This window comes from Melopsittacus undulatus, chromosome 2 (assembly GCF_012275295.1).
Source record: "Melopsittacus undulatus isolate bMelUnd1 chromosome 2, bMelUnd1.mat.Z, whole genome shotgun sequence".
Classification (NCBI taxonomy): Eukaryota; Metazoa; Chordata; class Aves; order Psittaciformes; family Psittaculidae; genus Melopsittacus; species Melopsittacus undulatus.
The window spans coordinates 58828195-58844718 of record NC_047528.1 but is presented as its reverse complement, the minus strand read 5'-3'; positions in this window follow the sequence as shown (position 1 = coordinate 58844718).

Here is a 16524-nt window from a genome sequence, read left to right as displayed (position 1 = left end):
CTTTTCAAAAAAAACCTCATGCAAAATTCCATTTCACCCAGCCTTCACTGTTGCTTTCATTTTCATATGGATGTAACTCCACACGTTTCAAAATGCCCCATATAAAAGTTATTTAACTTTCATAAGACTTGACTAATAATTTCCATTGGTGTACAAGAGCTGTTGCATTGAAACCATTCAGGTTGTATTAACATTTTCAGTACTGCAGATGGTATCAGACACTTCTTCCTTGAAAGTAAGGCAACTTCTCAGGTGCTTGCTGTGCTGCTTCATTGCTAATGGCTTACAACACTACTGTGACTATGTCACTGCCTGACTAAGCATCTTTTTCCTCTGTCGTTCTATGATACTGGATGTCATCTGTGTTTCCAGGCCACAGAAGTAAAAGCAGCTCTTCTTTTTAACTGTCCCACTGACACACAGTCATCACTGATAAGTAGAAAACAAGACAGCTCACTTCTTGGAAAACTGTTTCTAACTGTATGCAGATATCAGTGTATCACTGGCTATGTAAGTGCTACTCCTGTCCCCAGGGCTGGCAGAAGCTGTTCCAGAGAGCTCTGTAGCAGCCATGGAGAGCTTTTTACTCGCCATGAGCAACTGCTGAAATAATTCAGGAATCTGCATAGAACCACAGAATCATAGAATAGTTAGGGTTGAAAAGGACCTTAAGATCATCTAGTTCCAACCCCCCTGCCATGGGTAAGCATACCTCACACTAAACTATGTCACCCAAGGCTCTGTCCAATTCAGCCTTGAACACCACCAGGGATGAAACATTGGTTCCTTGGGCAACCCATTCCAGTACCTCACCACCTTCACAGTAAAGAACTTCCTCCTTATATCCAATCTAAACTTCCCCTGTTTTAACCCGTTACCCCTTGTCCTGTCACTACAGTCCCTAACGAAGAATCCCTCCCCAGCATCCTTATAAGCCCCCTTCAGATACTGGAAGGCTGCTATGAGGTTTCCATGCAGCCTTCTCTTCTCCAGGCTGAACAGCCCCAACTTTCTCAGCCTGTCTTCATATGGGAGGTGCTCCAGTCCCCTGATCATCCTTGTGGCCCTCCTCTGGACTTGTTCCAACAGTTCCATGTCCTTTTTATGTTGAGGACACCAGAACTGTACACAATACTCCAAGTGAGGTCTCACAAGAGCAGAGTAGAGGGGCAGGATCACCTCCTTCGACCTGCTGGTCATGCTCCTTTTGATGCAGCCCAGGATATGGTTGGCTTTCTGGGCTGTGAGTGCACACTGCCAGCTCATGTTCATTTTCTCATCAACCAACACCCCCAAGTCCTTCTCCGCAGGACTACCATGAATTTCTTCTCTGCCCAACCTGTAGCTGTGCCTGGGATTGCTCCGACCCAGGTGTAGGACCTTGCACTTGGCATGGTTAAACTTCATGAGGTTGGCATCAGCCCACCTCACAAGTGTGTCAAGGTCCCTCTAGATGACATTCCTTCTCTCCAGCGTATCAACCGAACTACACAGCTTGGTGTCATCGGCAAACATGTTATCATTAAGCTTAATTAATTATAGGGAAGAAAACTCCAAACCATCTAAAACTCTCAGTACTGGAGTTTGCATCAGAGAAAATCCTCAGCTTGATTTTGGGCTCCAGTTGCTCTTTCTTTACTGTGATCTTTGCTATGCAAGGTGTGCACCCAGACTGGGGTTAAGACACTGGGATATTTAGACCATAGCTAGCTCAGAGTTGTTTGTATACTTTCTTGTCATACAAATGACTGTATATTTTCATGCTACTGCAGTACGTAATCCAGTCAGAAGGTAATTTCTGAAGCAGGTGAGAAAACATAATATATAGATATTTTGTTACTGTAGATATACTGACATTGTGTATGAATATAAATCAGGATTTGGGAAGCAGGGGACATGGATGTGAAAAACGCCATTTGATGGCTGACAGAGCACTTGGAAGCTGACTTGAGGAGGGTGGCAGGCTGCACACAGAGCCTCTGCACCAAGATCATAATTTGCTGAAGTACAGTGGAGTTTTTCATACATGTATAAGCACAGGAGGAAATAATATCCTCAGCAACAGCCCCAGCACATCCGGCACATCACCCGCATACAACCTGAAAATTACGCAGCAGGCAACAACAGGACACCTGACACAGGTTTCCCTCAAAACAGGCTCCAGCAAGGTGCATGTGTGCATAAGAGGGAGCAGAGAGATAAGCTGTGCTGGCATGTCTATGCGAGTGGAAGCAAGGAATATAAACTGCACTTTAAAGGAAGTTATTTGTTTTCATGTGTTTACGGGATGCTGTCAGTCTCTGTCCTCATCAGAAACAAACAGCAAACAAATTTTTCAGGAAAATGAATGTGATCATAAAAGCATCTGACTGCACACACAACCAATTTCTGAATACAATGACATTTATTGCTTTTTATATAAAGCATCCTTGGGAAGAGCACTCTGTGACAGAGAATTTACTGTAAAAGCAGAAAAGAAAAAAGTGACTGAAGGACAACCTTCTCATTTCAGTGCTGTTCTCATCTGGCTTGAAACCCAAGAGACCTTGCACTCAGCACTCTTCCCACAGGCAGCATCCATTTACAGGCAGCATGAAGAGGGGTCTCACACTGGCCGGTGAATCCCCCCAGGGAGCAGCAGCCTCTGGTCTGTGATGACAACCACAGGGTGACGGCCACACTCTGGACCTTGTACACACTGCATGGCTGTTGGGTTTGTGACTAATCCTTTGCCATCAGCTGGTTGTTGCCAATGCTTCTTCCAGTTCAGAGATCACAGGAAGCTATTTCCACCAGGCCGTTCATTTGTATTACTGACTTAATGTTACTTTTCTGACTAATGGTACCAGGTTATTCTAGGAATTAATGCATCAACTGACCTTTTATCAATGGTCTAAAATTCAGTTTACCGTTTGTTGTCTCATTCATTCAGCAATGGCCCCCAGACAATTTGTTTCCTGGGATCAGGGTCAATTTTGATTACTGCAGTGGTAGACTATGGCCTGTGACAGGAAACATGAACAGCAATATCCCAAGCATGTCAGCATCTCAGCTCAGTGTGACTGTAATACAAATGATTTTGAACTCATGCTATGACTACTCGGGGGAACAGACTCTCCATCTCCACCACAGTACCTTCACAGCTCCTACAGCAATGCTTTTCCAGAGGGTGAACAACCTAGGCAATCTCTGCTGTTTGAATCATTAGTCTTTGCAAGTTTTCCTTGCTGTGAGAAGATTTCAGTTTAATTTGTGGATAAGATCGTTTGTATTCAGAGCAAAGGTAGCAGAGCTGTATCCAAACAGGATACAGTCTTTACTTGCCATGGTACCACTGCAGTTTTGTGATGCTGAGGTTAGAGGGAGGGGGACTAAGAGTGCCATAGCCCTCCACTGGAATGCTGGGAATGTGTTCAGGGAGCGACATGCAGCTCCTGTGCCCTCAATCCGTATCTCAGTGTCGCTGAGACCAGCACTGAACTGCAGGAGTGCCACTGCTCTCCTGGTGTGAGATACCCTGAGCAGCTTGTAGCTGTAGGAGCCCTGGACACAGGCAATTGGGCAGCCCTAGGTCTCCCTCTCCAGGAGCAAAGCTGTTGAAATAGGAACTGCCGAGACTAACTGTGAGTTCCTTAGTTCTTCAGAATTCAAGATTGTTAATCCATCACTGAAGAAAAGCTTTCTTATTGTACCACATGACTGCTAGGTATTTGAGATTTCAGGTTGAGCAGTTAGAGAGCAAAGAGTAGTGAGGAAATAGAAACAGTCAATCTCCTGGACCTTCAGAGCCAAGGGGCTTCCCCTGACTCTTTGAACCTAGTTCATTTATTAGCTGCTGGGGAGCAGCAATAAGCATGTGTCAGTGTTTGCCAGAATTTTCCCCCAATGCCCTTCTCCAAGAGGTGGGGCTGGCACCTCTGCAAAGCCATGCAGAGACATGGTGTAAAGTTCTACAGCTTTCCTGGAGCAATTCCAGGACAATGAGACAAACCAGCTCACTGTGGGGGCCCTCAACAACATGACAGGTATAGCACACATTGCCCAGAATAACGGGGACCCGTACTGCACTGAAAAAAGATTCTGTGAGGGGGAACACCCGAGAAGCACAGGCACCTGGCTGTCTCCTGTCATATCCCTGTGAACTGTTGGGATATAGAAGGCTGGAAGAAGCACCAGGGTGTTTCCTACACCTGGGTGAGGGCAATCCCAGGCACAGCTACAGGCTGGGCAGAGAAGAGATTCAGAGCAGCCCTGCAGAGAAGGACTTGGGGGTGCTGGTAAATAAAAATTTTAACATGAGCCAGCAGTGTGCACTTGCAGCTCAGAAACCAACAATTTCCTGGGCTGCATCAAGAGGAGCGTGACCAGCAGGTCAAAGGAGGAGATCCTGCCCCTCTACTCTGCTCTTGTGAGAGCAGAAAAAAAACTGATTTACTGTGAGGGTGGTGAGGCACTGGCACAGGCTGCCCAAGGAAGCTGTGGCTGCTCCATACCTGGTGGTGTTCAAGGCCAGGCTGGACAGGGCTTTGAGCAACCTGGTCTAGTGGTAGGCGTCCCTGCTCATGGCAGGGGGCTTGGAACTAGATGGTCTTTAGGAGGGCCCCTTCTAACTCAAGCGAATCAACAATTCTATGAGCAGAACCCCAAATACGCAAGGGGACCCCGTAGCTGGGACCCCGGGGGAGGTGGGAGCGGTGGATGGTCACTGGCGACCCCTGATACGCGACTCCCGGTGCGATACCATCGGCCCTTTCTGCTGCGGGACCAGTGCTGCCACCTGCCGGCCCGGTGCCCTGTAAAACCCGGAGGAAAACCCTTGCGCCTCCCACCAGATTTCCTTTCTCCCCCGATTTCTGCACTGCACAAATTATCCTATATTATCTTTTCTTTTTCAAACTTCTCTGGGACCACGCGTATCCCAAGCATCCACACAGCATCCAGCGTGTTTTATCCTGGTTTGTAAGATAAATAGTAATAACATATACTACATGTTTGACACAGCAGATTTTTGAGGAAATGTCTGAGAGAAATGGTAATTACTTTTTTTCCATCTCAAGAGCTTGTTTTAGAAGCAGTGCCTCCAGGTTTTGGCTGTGCAGTACTGTTGGGGCACATATACTGTACAGATGTCTGCAGTCTTGATTTTTTCCTACTTGCTCAAGTTTGCACGTGCCTGCAATTGCTCCTGCTCCCTCTTGTCTGCACATCAAGTTTTCTTACACATAGAAAAGGGACAGTGAAAGAACAAGTATGGTGCTTCAAGCGTAACATCAGGACATGAGATTGTAAGCATCCAGACTTAGCAACAGAGAGATGCCCCCATGCCCTGTAATACAGTCCTAACCTGCATGTCCTATTGTTACTGGAGCAGTTCGCGTTTCAAGGCACGACAACACAAATCCACAACAGAACCACATACTTGTAGTATGAGACTAGGTATCCAGGATGTCTTCCAAAAAGGTATCTATCTTCCAAAGAATATCTTTGTGGGATAATCTCCACAAATCCCATAGAACTGCAGAAACTGGATTTTCTTCTAAAGCATTCCATGGTTGAGAGGATGCAATTTCTCATCATTACAGAGAAAGCAAGGATCACAATCACTGGACTCCAGTGGTTTTGCACAAAATACTGTAAATTGTAAATTGTCTATGAGGGATGGCACATGTGGGCAGAAAGCTCCTGATGAAGAATGTTCTTAGTCAGAGAGAGGAAGTCGATGCAACACATTAAAATCCTCATTTCCTTAGCCAAAATAGAAACGCCTCTGCGGGTATGCAGACATTGCAGCTAAATTCACTACTATAGCTCCAAATAGTTCAGACTTCATAATACCCACCCACAGGTTTCTGCTGAGTTAGCAATAGTAGAGGGTAAAGATACATTGACTCAGCTCTCATCTCTCTGCCATAATCTGGGTCAAATTAAAAGGATTTTTTCCTTCATTTTACTTATGGGAAAAGGTGTCAAGGAGAAGACTTTGAGCATTCAGCCAGGAAACCATGGTATCATGCACAAATTTTTAATGCATTCCAAATGTCGTGATTTAACCGATGTCGTGATTACTTGACAACTGGCAACTAATATCTTAATATCTTCTTGTGCATTTTTAAACAAAAACATTTGGATGTTACAAAAGGAAGCATGGAGTCTCAAAGGAAAAAATGCACAACAGATATTGACAAAACCCCTACTATATTCACCAGACTTGGCCCATGATTATTCAGTATTTCTGATAACCTTATATAGTCAGTCTTGTTAAAGACTGTTGAAAGCCTGTGTAAACTATGCAAGCTTTTTCCCCTGCTTAAGAAAACATCCAAAGAACTGTAATCAAAGAGGGAGATTTTCCAAGGTGAGACTGCTTGACCAGGCATCAGACAGCAAAAGCATTTTTATAGATAAAAGATATAGCTCATGAGGGGAAACCACACTAGAAACGAATACCACATTTCTTCATGACAATATGATATGGCTTGATATGTAAACTAAAGAAGAAAGACAAAAGGTCAGTTAAAAAAGAAAGATGAATGAGGTGACTCTCACAAATGGTACAACATGTAGGACCCATTTCTCTAACACTGGTCATTTTACAATATCTTGTCTAGACAGGTTGGCTCACCCCACGTGGTTTGTGAGGCAAAATAAATTGCTGTGGTGAGGTTTCCCTTTCTCCTCACTGACCACAGAGAGAATCCAGTTTCCACTCCCACCAGTTTTGTGATGAGTCGCTTCTCACAGGATGCTTCCCATGTTGGGCTGAGGTGCTAAAAGCCCACCCACGGCCAGGTTTTTTGGTTTTGTTTTCTGCAAAAAGGGGGACTGTAACAAAGGCTAGAATGTGATGCTGCTAATTCAGGTAAACCATGTCCAAACTAGAGGCTGGACTGTTAGCCCCTGAGTGCACCCTGGGGAACAGTTACTTTTACTGCTACATTTGTTGTCATGTTGTATTAGCACAATTAATATGCACAAAGAGTAGATGCTAATCTGTTCCTCCCTTAGAAGACGCTAATTTTTTTTTGCTGCAATCAGAAACCCAGTTTGTCAAGGTCATGAATCATCTCATTCCTCAGCAGTAGCTGATCTCAGAATGTGACCAAACCAGCCTCCATTTGCTTGTTAATAGTTAACAGTTTATCTCAAGTGCCTGATAAATTCTGGGTCAGAACTCCTGAAAACATTTGAGGGCTCAGAGTTAATGTTTATCTTATCAGGGTGAAAATACGAACCACTCATTTCTGTAGCTTGTTGTGATACAATTTTATTTCCATTGCAGCCCCTTCCTACTGTCACCTCCTACCCTGACTGCACCCCAAAATCTCAGTGTCCCACAGAAAGGACAAATGAGCTATCATCTTGATTCCCTGAAATGCCACAGCTTTTAGAGTAATGCTTTAAAACAAGCTGACCTAAATCTCAGTTTCTGTTTATATGTAACTGCAGTGGTCTGGGGGCTGCTTCATAAAACCATTCCTTTCACAAAGGTGAGGAGGCTTTAAGCTGGAAACTAAGCATGCGTGCAAGAGCTCTTCCCCAGTAAATGCTGCAAGTGTTTGAGAATTAGCAGCTTTGGGACTTTCTGATTTCCATTAGTCTAACAGTTTTTTAGACTTCTGACCTCCACAAGTCAAGAATCTCTACAATGTAATCACGCACTGAGAAAAAACAATTACTTTCTTCCATTTTAAACCTTCTACCACAAGATTGTAACGGTTACTCTCACTTTTGCTAGCTTTTCATCTTTTATAATGGCAATTTGAGGACAGAGGTGATGAGGTAAACGTTTTGTCTGGAGAACAAACTCCACTTCCATTCTCTGGATTGCCTAAATTCTTCCATTGAAAAAGGCTTTGAGTTTCAAGTTGTTACAGTTCTTGTGCACATACAAAGGGTTTCTTACAAATCTTTTGTCTGTCATGATCACAAAATGTACTTATAAAGGGTATAAGCACATTGCAAACTTGTGTGGCCTTATCCATCAAAACACAGGCTGTGACCTGAAGCTCAGTGAAATGGAAGGTTTTTTTCTATCCACTCTGAAGAATGCAGCTAACAAGTGTTTGCCATAATTTCTCCATTTGTACTCTACTGGGTGTTATTTCCTTTTCTTGCTATCCATTTTCTGTACATCTACAAATCAGCTATTTATAACCCTAATAAAAAACTCATATCAGAATTTAAATTGAAGCCCACCCTTCTTCACTGAATAATTTAGTGTAGGCTTCACTTAGATATGCTTTTAATTGTTTATAGTATTCCTAAGTGCTAAGAAAATAGCTCAGCACTCATCTGACTAGCACCACTCTATGTGATCAGATCCCTACTTGCCATTTCACTGAGAATGAACATCTTTTTCTACAGACACTGATGTCTTCCTGTCTTCCTTCTCATATGAGTGGATATTCCCATTTATTTTTCTGCTACTCTCTTCCATTCTCATTTTCCATGTACCTATTCTATGATGAAGCTTTTGTTTTGGTATCCTCTCTCTTTTGGTCAATCCCCCAGCTTTTAATTTCAATTATTTTTTCCATTCAGTTTCATTTGTCTATAGTAAATTAATTTTCTCCTTTCTCTTTTTTTTCTGATTTATGAATAGAAATCTTGTTATGTTATTTCATTGTAATCTCATCTGAGCTTTAGAGAATGACAAGCTTATTTTTTGAATTAAATAGGGACAAGCTCGCTCCAATAATAATATCTTACATTGACATCACCAGTATGTTCTAAAGTGGTCTTTAGTCTGTTATTTTTACTCCTTAAACAGACAAGCTTTGACACAAACAGGTGTTTGAAGTCAATTAGATTATATCATATAAAATCTGGAATGAGTTACACCCAGCACTTCTGTTTAAATTAGGAATTTAGATTAAATATCAACAAGCATTAATAATTCCTGCAACTTCCTCTATCTCACAGGAGCTGTTTTCTCAGTGTGTTAAAAGGACGCATATAATTCACACTCTATGAAAAATAAAATCTCATAATAGAAACTTTTTTCTTGAGCATTTCCATTCTTCCATCCTGTATGGCTCAGAGTTTTCTCTCTGATTTAAGAGTTTCTTGCCTGGGTGTGAAGGAAGGTCTGGATACCTTGTATTTAAAGCTGCTGGAACCAATCAATGATGTCAGGCCAAATACAGAACTGATTTGCTCCCATAAGCAATTTAAGCAATGTTTTGATGAAGTTGGCATAAGCATAAATCAGGACAGAACATGGCGCTATGTTTCTGCAATGCTCTGAAGATAAAAACCTCCTGACAATACTAATTTATTACTGATAACTAAATAACCAAAGAAAGGCAGTTTGTGGTTATATTTACCTCCTGCTTGTCATTGCAAATGGAAAAAAGCAAGACAGCAGTTTTTCAAATAGTATTTCCAGAGCTGAAGCCAGACCAGGAGGTACTAAAGCAATTACTTCAACAGCTTGCTTTTATAAAGGGTATCACCAGCAACAGGTTTCATTTCTAGGTAACTTCCCAGGCTTCCAAGAAACATGGCAGCACCTACAGTCTGGAAAGATGTCAAAACAGTAATATGCAATTCATAGCAATTCAAGAAACAAAGTGCCAGAAAATATACTTCTTCAGCGAATACAATTTGCATCAAATTTTGCCATAACAGAATGACATGGAAGATAATTACATTATAGCAGGAGAAAGAAGCTTTCATTTCAGCTGCAAACAGTAGACACCATTTGTCAGAGGCAATTCTGAAGTATTTTTGCTCTTGAATTTAGAGCAGGATTATGTCTATATAATTAGAAGGGAGAATATTTCTTTGAGGTGGCTGAAGGTCAAATCCCATCATGCTTATTTATACCTTGGCTATGAATAGTTCCACTGATCTCAATAAGACTTCTGGAGGAGTACCCAAGGTGAGTAATGATGAAAAACTTGATTAATGAAAAAAGAAAGGGCAAAGGCAAAACAGAACAGTTTCATAAGATCAATCAATAACAAATTTTTAAATACTGAAGTTGAAAACGCATTTGAAAGAATAACACAGAAATGAACTCCCAGAACACTGTGATGTAAAAAGATGCACTGGGGAGTGGTACGCTTTTTTGATCACAAATATATGATTAAAGACACAGAAAAATAAGAAATACTGAATGTAAACTCTTCACAGGATGTTACAGTATGGCAATGTTTTTAATGCAGTGGTGTTGCTGTTACGCTCTGTTTGAAACACTTTTAGTAAACCTTAGGGTTGTTTTACTAGGCTTTCAGTCTATAGTGAAAGACATAGTGTGTAATACAGTGAATGTCCAATAGACTATTAACTTAAATATGAAATATTCTGTGTTTTTTGTCTCTTTATACAAAGAAGCTCGGAAGTCTTCTTTCATATTCTAGGAGGGAAAGATTTTCTCTTAGAGAAGGAAATGTTACTAACAAAATCATCATAGCATCTTTTTTTCTAGTTCTAAACCAGGACTAGAAAAGGATTCGAAAATTTTATACAGCAAGTTTCTAATCTGAAGACTACAAACAAAAAATTCCAGTACGACTCTCCAAATGCATGCTGGTATCAATTATATTTGTATATTCTAAATTCTTCTTTGATCATCCATTCTTAATCTCCAGGTCCCATCTTCATATATCTAAGTAAATCGTGACTGCCTTTATACTCCTAATTACATTAGAGTTTCCTTTCTAAGTAAGTTATCTGTTATCCACCAATAGCTGACGAAATCCTCATGCAGGGGCCAGACACAGCCAAATGCAACAAGAGCCCATGGAGGGGTTCCATGTTTTTAGGAGAAATCATTGTGACAGATTTCACTTCACAGTGACCAGTTTATGCTTTGAAAGTCTCAGTATTATCTTTCTATAAGGGATAAAAAGAGGGCAGCTGTTTTTATTGCCAAATTCAGTCAAATTCTTTTGACCTTTGACAAACACCTGGAGGAGAAGTCCCACTTCTCTCTGCATACTGCCAGAGTGGATAGGGAGGAGTTCAAAGAAGAAAGAAAAAAGGGGATTGCAATGGCTCATTCAGCCAAGAGGTGAAATAAAGGTGTAGTAACACAGCTAGAGGTAGGACAAAGTGTAACTCCTGAGTGGATGTGATTTTGCCCTGAGGCAAAGTTGTCTGTGACAGTCTTCAATAGCCTTTTCTTCCTGACCTGGAACAATGCTGACAAGCTTGGCACCATGAGAATTTCTTCATAGGGAACAGCTATGGATTACAGCCTAGAGAAATGACTTAAAATTAGGGTATAAAATGCAGAATTTATATGCCTGAATGTCCATAGCTATGAGGTGGTCTCAGCTGAAAACATCTATTCTGTACATATTGCTTTTTTCTTAATGTTTCTCATGATGACAGTATTGAGCTTACAAATAAAAATCAAGTTCTTTTAACTGTCACAAACCTGCATTGTGAAAATAACTTCACATTTAAAGGACATCACTTGCATTCATTTAGGCTCACATGTCACTTTCACAGTGCCAACTGGTTCTGCCACACCTGCATAGATTTCCCATCATGGGCTGCCACAGTCCATAGGTTCTCCTAGATATATGGGTCTGTTTATCATGTGCAATAGTCTTGATGAGTTTATAAGCGCTAAACAAATTCTCTCTTACTACCAGTTAACCAGTTAACTTACTTGATCCCTTTCATAATCCTCAAAAGAGTGAAAACTTATTACATCTTTTTATAGACTGCAATTCTGTAACTTCTTATAGGCATAAAGACATCTGTACACATGCATGCACAGTCCTCCAGGAGCATGGTAGACTGGTAGGATAGCCTTAGGTTCTCATGTGTTGATGAAGTCTGATTGGACCTTAAAATGTTACGGTTAGTTAGAAAAACAAATCTATGCAGAACTTATATTTTGTACACTTTCCAGAACTTCTTTCATTTTGATCACGTTGAATCACATTTGCTTACTTTCTGATTGAGTCCTCAATCCTATATTTCCATGTCATTTGGTGAGTATGCCCATACTGAAATTCACCCCCCTGAAATTTAAGAAAAGACTTTTTTCTTTCATATAGCAGAAAGTCTAGAAAAAACTAGAGCACTGATACCTTCATATGGTAAAACATATCAATCTACTTAGGTAAGTACAAAACACTGGAGGACTCGGATGATTTGATGAATGGGATGTACTAGAAAGGAGTAGAATTGAGATTGTTGGTGGTGTGGACATGACAGGACTGCTGCCTCCACATTGTACCAGCTTCCAGCTGTTCACAGACTCGGATTCCTTGTTGAAGGAAGCTCTTTGAAGACCTTGACTCACAGTTGAGCAATTAATTCTAAAATAGCTTCTTAAAGAAGACCTGATGGAGAGTTTCTCCTGAGCCCCTGTTTTCATCTGCATTGCTAGCATCTGTCCATCAGGGAAGAGTTTCCTTCAGCTAGGTGTCTGTATATACAGTTCAGGTTGCTTTATAGTTTGTAAGATCTTTTCTGTTGCCTGTAACACACACAAATTCTATTCATCCAAGTCAGGCTTTTTTGTGGTAAGGATGTTTCAAGCCATTTGATTTACCTGTCTTGTTTTCAGTGCACTGTGATTTGGGCACCTAACAGCCAGAAGTAATACAGCATTATGCTTGTTCAATCCTGGTGAAAGAAACAAGTCCTACAGCTGAGGTGCTCCAAGAGCTGCGAGGTTTGAAGAGGGAAAGCAGAGCAGGGACATAAAATCAATAACAGAATCATAGAAACATGGAATAATGGAATAGTTTGGGTTGGAAGGGACCTTCAAAGGTCATCTAGGACAACCTCCCTGCAATGAGCACGGACATCTTCAACTAGACCAGCTTGCTCAGAGCCACATCCAGCCTGGTCTTGAATGTCTCCAGGGGTGGCACATCCATGACCTCTGTGAGCAACCTGTGCCAGTATTTTACCAACTCTATTATAAAACATTTCTTCCTCACATCCAGCCTGAGCTTAAAACCATTACCCCTCATCCTGTCGCAACAGGCCCTGCTAAAAAGTCTCTCCCCATCTTTCTTATTGGCCCCTTTTAAGTATTGAAAGATGCAAAAAGGTCTCCTTAGACTGTTCTCTTCTTCATGCTGAACAACACCAACTCTCACAGCCTTTTCTCACAGGAGAGGTGCTCTATCCCTCTAAACATTTCTGTGTCCCTTTCCTGGACCCTCTCCAACAGGTCCATATTTTTCCTTGATCAGGGCATCTAGGTTGTGGACTAATCTGTAGGGTGAAGAGGAAGAACCTAGTTTAGGATTAATACGTAGACACAGCAGTGGCAACGTGATGAATAGCTCTTTCAGGCTTTGTAGCCTGAGAGTTCACTGTAGTTAGGGCTGTCTGAAAGACGATGAGTGTAAATATCTCTGTTTAATGAGCATGCATGCTCATTTGCTCATTTAGAAGAAAGAAGTCATAAAGGAAGGCAATAAGCAGAAACAAAACCATAAATTGCTGTGCCTCACAAACTGCTACCTCTTCATAGCTTTTGCAGTGACCTCATGCCTTGCAAAGAGGTGCAACAAATAAACCACTGGAGTGCCAGCACATTTTGAGGATGAGGAATAAGCTTCCCTTATTTCCCATCTCTTTTGTTTGTAGTGTCTCGGCTAGGATTCACTAGATTACTAGATAACAACAGGCCTCTTATGGATTTGTCTGTGTTTAAAAAGCAGAATGTTTTGTTCAGCAGTTTGTACCTCCTTTATCATTGAGGTCCCACTGAGGACCCCTGTGGTATCTTTAGAGTGCTCATCGGGTCATGGTAGTTCAATATCCCAGAAGACAGGAAGATAGATGCTGCCAGAGGAGGAAAAAGAGAGACAGAATGAGGTGCTCAACACCAAGGCCACAGCAAACCTGTGGTATGTTGGGGGCAGCAGTTAAAAGCTGGCATGACATATAGATATATACCTTCAGCCACTTGCTCAACTTGTCTCCAAAAGAAGATCACCTCAGCAAAAATCAACCCTGTTCTGTGACAAACATTTCACCCCATGTGAACTTACAAAATACTGTTAGCCTGGAGACCAAATGCAGCCCATGGGCAGGACAAAGTATATAAATACCTAGGGAAGGCTGGTATGGAAACAAATAAACAGGCTCTAATTTTCTCCTGCAAAATTAGGCAGCTTTCATACTGTATGAAATTAGAAAGATTGAGTTATCCTGACAGCAGTAGTTATTATTGGCTCATGGTTTTGGCTGGCATCCAAGGTTGATGTTCCTGTTCTTGAGGGGGCTTTACTCTAGCACAGAAATTGGTGAGGAAGTTTAATGTGTTGTCCACCTCTGTAAGCTAGCCTGAGCATCTGAATTACAGGACATCTGGAGACCCATGGTGAACATGTCACCACACTGTCAGAAAGGCTAATGAACAACCTCACTGTAATTAAATGATGTCCTCAGATGCTCTAAAATGAAAAACAAATGCTCCCCAATGTGTATAGCCTGCATACCTGTGCTACACAGACAGTAAAGTATTCTGTGTTCCTTCCATATTGAGCAATTTCTGACATGCTTCATGCCTATACTTACTGTGGTGGAGACCTCCTGCTATAGACAACTCAGTGATTTGGGGAAATTATCTTGCAACAGGCCTATGCATATGAGGGCTAGAATGCAAATTACAGGCTCTTAATGTTTTCCCAAATATTTTCACATACACTCTGTTATTATCTATATTGCATTACAGGCTAGCTATCATGAGCCATTCAATTTAAACAGGAGGCAACTTAAATTGCACACTGTACATTGGAGCGCATTTGTACAAAGAAACATCAGCAGCAATAACCAGACACACTGTGCTATGCCTAGGGAATGTGCTCTCCTGAGGTCAGTGGAAGTTCAGACTGCTGAGGACTTGAGTCTTTAAGGGCTTACCTCAGGAGCACTTCTATATACCTGGAACCTGTCCACATCACCAGTTTCCTAAATTCTCCCAAGGATCTGAAACAACACATAGTACCATCCAATCACAGGTAGTCAAGGAGGCCAACAGCTGCCCACATAGCCAAGAAGGTCAACAGCATCCCAGCCTCTACCAGAAATAGTGTGGCCAGCAGGACTGTGGGGAAGTGACTGTCCCCCTGTACTGGGCACTGGTGAGGCTGCACGTAGAATCCTGTGTTCATTTCTGGGCCTCTCACTACTAAGAGAGACATTGAGGTGCTGGAGCAGGTCCAGAGAAGGGTGACAAAACTGGTGAAGGGTCTGGAGCACAAGTCCAATGAGGAACGACCTAGGGAACTGGGGTTGTTTAGTCTGGAGAGGAGAAGGCTCAGGGAGGACCTTATCGCTCTCTACAGCTACTTGAAAGGAGGATGGAGCAAGCAGGTGGCTGGTCTCTTCTCCCAGGTAACAAGCTATAGGACAAGAGGTAATGGCCTCAAGCTGCACCAGGGGAGGTTTAGACTGGATGTAAGGAAAAATGTCTTCAACCAAAAGGGTGCTCCGTCATTGGAATAGGCTGCCTCTGGCAGTGGTGGAATCGTCATCCCTGGAAGTGTTAAAAAACTGCATAGATGAGACCCTCAGTGACATGGTTTAGTGGTGGCCTCCACTGTCCTCGGGTCCTGCACATCAGTTATTAACAAAACCTAAAATCCCAGTTGCATTTTCACCCTGTTATTGAAACTGTTTTCTGGTCTATCTTCTCTGCATCGCTGTTAGAAACTATTGATATCTGTTTTGAATGCCAGAAAGAGCTACATTTCACTAGCACACAAAAATAACTCAAATACAGCAGAATCTTGGTAAAATACAGAAATATTGTTGTAAGTGCTTTAACTGCTATGATTTGGTAGCACTGTAAATCAATAATCATACTGAAGCTTTTGGGTATTTTACTAATATGTGAACAGCAAATCAGTGCATAAGGTGAGAGTACATGCATGGAGTATCCCTTTACTGGTCTAGATCTTCATGGTCAAAACTTCTTGATACAAGATTACTCTTCTCTTTCTGAAATGATGCCTGCCACTTCAAAAGGGTGTAATTTATGTTGCACGTGGGAATTATGTTGCACAGTATTCATGCAAAGAGAATGTCTCTTCATATCTTCATACCAGCCACCCAGAAGAAATCTACTTGCTTTGCATTACTTCTGAGAAGTACTTTGATTGAATGAGTTTCTTTTTCCCAGGTCTGGTATTCAGATGGGAATCTAGGTAGGAAATGGAAATCTGAGGTGCCTGCACACGCTACAGCAAAATAAAGCCATACAATAATGAAAGTAAAACACCTTCCCTCATAGAGTACTTCACACTGCCCTGAATCCCATCCCACATATTGCTATTTTAGATTCTCTTGCAAGATTTTTTTTTTCCCTCCAAATAACTTAACATCCCCTCTCTTTGGGCATCTTTTGGGCAATGTTTGGTGGGTATCTGATTCTGAGCTGAAATGATGTATCCCCAGGTACAGCTGCAAAACCACAAATCTGGGAAGTAAAAGCAGAATAAGCAAAATTAACTGGGCATGGCTTGAAAGAAGAAAATACTGCTACACAGCTATTCCTTTTGAACAGGTAAGCAAAAATCAAAGCATCCCATAAAT